Source organism: Aegilops tauschii, chromosome 7 (genome assembly GCF_002575655.3).
Source record: "Aegilops tauschii subsp. strangulata cultivar AL8/78 chromosome 7, Aet v6.0, whole genome shotgun sequence".
Taxonomy (NCBI): Eukaryota; Viridiplantae; Streptophyta; class Magnoliopsida; order Poales; family Poaceae; genus Aegilops; species Aegilops tauschii.
In genome coordinates, this window is record NC_053041.3 from 88,926,410 (window position 1) to 88,931,705 (window position 5,296).

The 5,296-nt window shown below is 42.1% G+C and overlaps 1 long non-coding RNA gene across 1 annotated transcript; it reads left to right on the forward strand.

Moving 5' to 3' along the window:
- Positions 1 to 1,702: 1,702 nt before the first annotated feature.
- LOC120969254 (uncharacterized) lies at positions 1,703 to 4,668 on the forward strand. Its single transcript, XR_005763273.2, has 2 exons — positions 1,703 to 2,405; positions 4,249 to 4,668. It is a non-coding gene; the product is annotated as an uncharacterized lncRNA (long non-coding RNA).
- The last annotated feature ends 628 nt before the right edge of the window (positions 4,669 to 5,296 follow it).

Below are 5,296 nucleotides of genomic sequence, written 5' to 3' on the forward strand. Positions count from 1 at the left end.
AAAACCCACAGCAACGTAATGCTGATTCCGGCCATTGCCGCCAAGTGACATTTTTTTGCAGAAGCAGAGTGACAAGAATTGTGCAGGATCACGTGGACAAGTCACTTAATAATATTAACATAAAGCTGCTAGATTCCAAGCGGATACCTTTGTTTATCTTTTGAATTACACTTTTGGGGACAATATAATGAGGTGTTGCATGAGCTGGTGGGGCGGACCCTTCTAAGATGCAACATAACACGTGGTTTTCTTTTGCGGGGGAAATAGCAATGTATTACTCAATCACAAGATCCTTACAATCATTCAAAGCTATCTCCGCTACTTCAACTGGACCAGCCCCTAGCCAGGTCATGGTCCTACCTTTGGTTCTAGCAAAACTAGCTAAGCTATCACTAGCTTTATTTTGAGTTCTCGCAACATGAGTAATACAAGTTTTCCGAAGACCCATCAGGTACTTAATCTCTCTAAGAATAGAAGAGTAGACAGATCGATCTGTGTCCGAGCTCGATATGAGAGAAACCGCCTCAAGGGAATCCAACTCCAAAGCAACGGGAAGATCGCTGCGCTGTAAAGCAAGGGATAGATCCTCCATACACGTGCAAAGCTCCGCCTCAAGTGGGTCTCTACACGAAAACAAAGCCCTGCATGCGTAAAAATTAATAGCTCCCAGATGATCACGCAAGATCATACCAGCGTCTGCTGCGTCTGAAGCAACAAATGAACCGTCGGTATTCAATTTGCACCACCCCGGTTCCAACGGACTCCATCTTCGTTCCTCTTGAGCAGCGTTGCTTTTTCCAATTCTTACCGACTCTCTCCACTCAATTGTGCAGGATCACATGGTTTCAGATTGGTTAATTGCTTGTCTAGACCCTAATTTAGTTTGGAGATAGGAAATCTGGATTTCTCGGTTCCTACTGTAGCTTCATGATTGATGGCCTATGAATGGAACGCCCAACCGGCTCTAGTGGAGCTTGGAAGGTAGAACATAGCAGCAGTTAAATGATCCTCGATGCTTCTCAAGCCTACACAACTCATTCAGATGAGACGTGATTGCTACTTCTTGAATATTGTGGATGATCTTCATTCATCATAACTAAGGAACATGACTAAGAGACTTGTAATGTCTATATTTATCCTTAAGAAATTGATGATGCGAAGGTGCTTCAAAAGCTCACTGCAATGCATTTATCGGCTTGTGCACACACGGTTCTCTTCACTTTCAGCACATGCACCACTTCTTTCTAGCTGGTTTGATTCGCTATCTTGGCCTTTTATGGCAGAATCGTATCTTTACCATGTCATATACTTATATGCTTTTGATATGATTGTACCATCGCATATGAATCATAAATATTGTTACATCTAGGGGACACATGATTACTAGCATGACATCATACCTGTATCATGTTGTCTTTACCGTGTCATATGCTCACGTAAGTTTGATATGATTTTTACCATACACATACAAACCATGGATATTACACATGTAGCGGACACATGATTAGAGTTGATTGAAGATGTCGTGTTATTATGGTGTACAATCACCTTTGGCGTCTGAGTCCTGATGTGTTGGTTTGCTGTGGCTTGTGATGCCCAACTCTTAGAGCATCTCTAGTAGACCCTGCAAAAACCCGTACTATAGAATCGTTTTAGGGTATAATGCAAAATGTTTTCATGGTATGATGTTTGTATTGGCAGAACAGATCCCGTAAAAATCATTTCAGGTCAAATGCGAAGCCCACTAGTCAGTGGTTGAATTTACAACAAGGTCCCTGCAAAATAGCACAACACACCCTAAAAGCAAAATGTAAATTACAATAGGCGCCTGAGACCACCGGTGCCTCGCCAGTGCCCCGCTGCCGGCGACCAGCGCCTCCTCCTTCCCCCCTCTTCCTTTCTCTTCCACTGCTCTCCCGAGTTCCTTCTCTCTCTCACGCATCCCTCCCCCTCTCTCCACAGGAGCACCGAACCCGCCATGGACAGGGAGCTCACAGCTCGCGCAGCCCGGATCCGCCTCGTTCGCCCACACCCAACCAGATCTGTCGTTTTCTGCCTCAGTTTCTTCGCCGCCGTCGTCGTATTCTGGCTGGCTGCCACCGGACCTGACACACGCATCTCGCGTTAAGCCCTGCATCACGCCGCCAACTTCCGGCCTCGTGCGCCTGCACGGGGCAGACACAACCAAGTCGTGCCTCGTGCGCTTGCACGGAATGACGGCATTGTGAGGCTCTGGCTGCTCCATGGCGACACGCGGCCGGCCGAGGGAGGTGCTACGGTGAGCTGCCGGTAAGGCTCGCGGCGGCGGAAGCGCAGGGGCTAGAGCGGTTGCTCCTAAAACTTCCCTCTAGCCAACGTTTTTCTAGTGGGAGCTGAAACAAGGCCCCGAAAACTGAAGATATGAGGTAGTTGGGTTCTCATATAGGGGAGCCCTATTTTTCTTATGGTTTGATCGAATATGTGGGATCTGTTTGGGTCAGTTTTTTTGACACAAACTGCAAACTGATGGTTATTATAAAGGCCGAGGCCTTTTACAGGATCTCCTAGAGATGCTCTTAGATGGTTTAATCAGTTATGTTTATGTTGTGGAAACCAAACTATTTGACAATTATGCATTTTAATTTTATGTCGATTGGTTAATGATATTTTCTTTCTCTAATGAGTTGTCTTATGATTGGTGAAAATTATAATTTTTTGTGTCCCATGCTTGTTTGTTATTGTGACTAGGGAATATGAATAATGCGCTTATAAAATCTACTCCGTCCATCCCACTGGTGTAATCAAGTGTGTTTAGTGAACCAGCCCAAATTGTAAGGAGGTTCTGGTGGTTGGGACGTGTGGTATAAAGTTTAGAGCCTTGGATAGATTCAATACTTCTATGCACCATCTAGTTTACCTCATGGAGAAGCTGGTAATTATGTATGATTGCATAAATAAAACATCGCATAAAATTGCAGGCTGGAATCTTGGTGGTCACATGTTTTATTGTTGCTCTATGGTAATTCTAGGTAATCATAGACAACAACAATGATCAGACAATGGAAATAGTAGAAGCATTGTATGCTACCAACATTTTATGCCACCTTCACTCTGTTCCTTGAAAAATTAGTTACTTACAGTAAGACATGATCTTTGGATGATTTGGATGAACTTTTCTACGATGACCATATATTGCCAAGTTATTTTGGTAGCCCCCCATGGCCCAATCACATGTTTATCCTGTACGTACCTTGCCTTGGGGTTCTTGATTGCTCTTTTGTACCGGTTTACTGATTAGTTAGTTGTGTTCCGTTGAATAACTTGGGAGCATAACATGCTGCTATGCGGTCTACTAGTTCTAGCATTTTGTCATACATACCTGAGTATATACATGGATGCCGAATTCTGATTAGTTCAACATTATTCAAGCATTCAAGGGATTTGGTGAAGCAAATAACTCTAGATATAGTATGATTTTGAAAATCCATTTAGTGCTTGTACATAGTTGTGTTCATCTCGACAAAGTGGAAATGAACTGTATTTGTGGTCACTTGGTAAGGAACTCAATTCTGTGACCTGGGGGCTTCCACAATTAGCTTAAAACTAGCCGCCTTGTCTGGAATACATAAATTTCTAGGAACTAGGTGCCCCTTTTTGATATATTGTGGGTTGAGAAAATTAATCAGGCAAAGCAGTGTTTCTCATGATTATCATTTGAGTTGGCTGGAGATGATATTTTTTGAATATCTTAAACATTATTTCAGTTAGCTGGGGGATATACTGGTTGGTTGCGCTCATTCGTAATTGAAGGGCATGTCTTCTTATATTTTTTTCGGCTATCAACATGCTTTCTTATTTGGTTGTGGGGTACTGTTAAAATCAATTATTGCACTAGTGACCGAGTGCTGCCAAGTTTAAGTTTATGGCTTCATAAAATTCCTTCTCTTCTTGCCTGCTATTCATAGTTTTTCCAAAATAGTGCTCATCAGAATGGTTAACTGTCAAGTATTAGTGCGCTAATTGGACTGCAGCTGGAGTGCTGAGTTATCAAACTGTTTTTCCCCGACCCTGCATAGTGTTCTGTATTGCTGTGTTTCCAAACAGTTCCTTTCTCCAACCCAAGTTGTGTTTTGGGGCACTGGCTAGGTCCAGTAGAGTTTCATGTTTATCTGACCTTGCTCTCTTCATGTTATTATTTCTGAACCACTTGAAGTTACGAATGATACAGACGGAATGATATAATTGTACATTTCTCATGTCTACCTACAGGAAGAGGGCACACGACTACATTTTTGAAGTCTACAAGAGGAGCCCCTGTGGCTTTTATAACGCCATGATTTTGTTAGAGAAGCAAAACCTAAGAAGTAAAGGCCATCGCCAAGAGAGACGTCCATCCGGCTCTTGTGAACTTCAACGCAGCAGTAGAATAATCCTCGATGTTTCTCAAGCCCATGCTACTCACTCAGATAGAACGTGATTCTACTTCTTGAATAGGTGGATGACCTTCATTCATCATAACTAAGGAACATGACTACAAGACTTGTACTAGAACTATATTTATCCCTTCGAAATTGCTGATGTGAAGGTGCTTCGGTAGCTCACCACAATGCATTTATCGAATTGTACACACACATTTATCTTCACTTTCAGCACATGCACCACATCTATTCTAGTCAATTTGATTTGCTATCTTCGCCTTTTATGGCAGAATCATATTGTCTTTGATATGATCATATGATTGCACCATACGCATATGAATCATGGATATTACATCTAGGGGGCAACATGAATACTAGTGCGACGTCATACATGTATAATCTTGTTTTTATTCGTGTCATATGCTCACATGCCTTTGATATGATTGTTGCATACACAGATCAACCATGTATATTACATTTAGGGGGCACGTTATTAGTAGCCTGACATCGTACGAGTACCATCATGTGATGAGTTGATTAGAGATGTCGTGTTATTATGGTGTACAAGTACAACCACCTCTGGTTTCATGTCCTAATTTGAATTTGGATGCATTTCTTGTTACAACAAAGGGTACATACTTTAATTGTTCATATTTACCATTGTTGATGCTCGAAAAACCATCAATAGGACATTTGCTATGTGGTTGTAGAACTGACTTCAAATATGACAAATGGATTAGATCTTATGCAAGATGTACACAAGATCATCATCCTCACGTTGACATATATATGAGGAGTCAACTAATTGCTCCAGTCTATTAATTTGATTCACACCGGTGAATCTCACACCGAGATGTATTATCACCAACATAAAACCTTCATGTAAGCCAGGAGGTCAT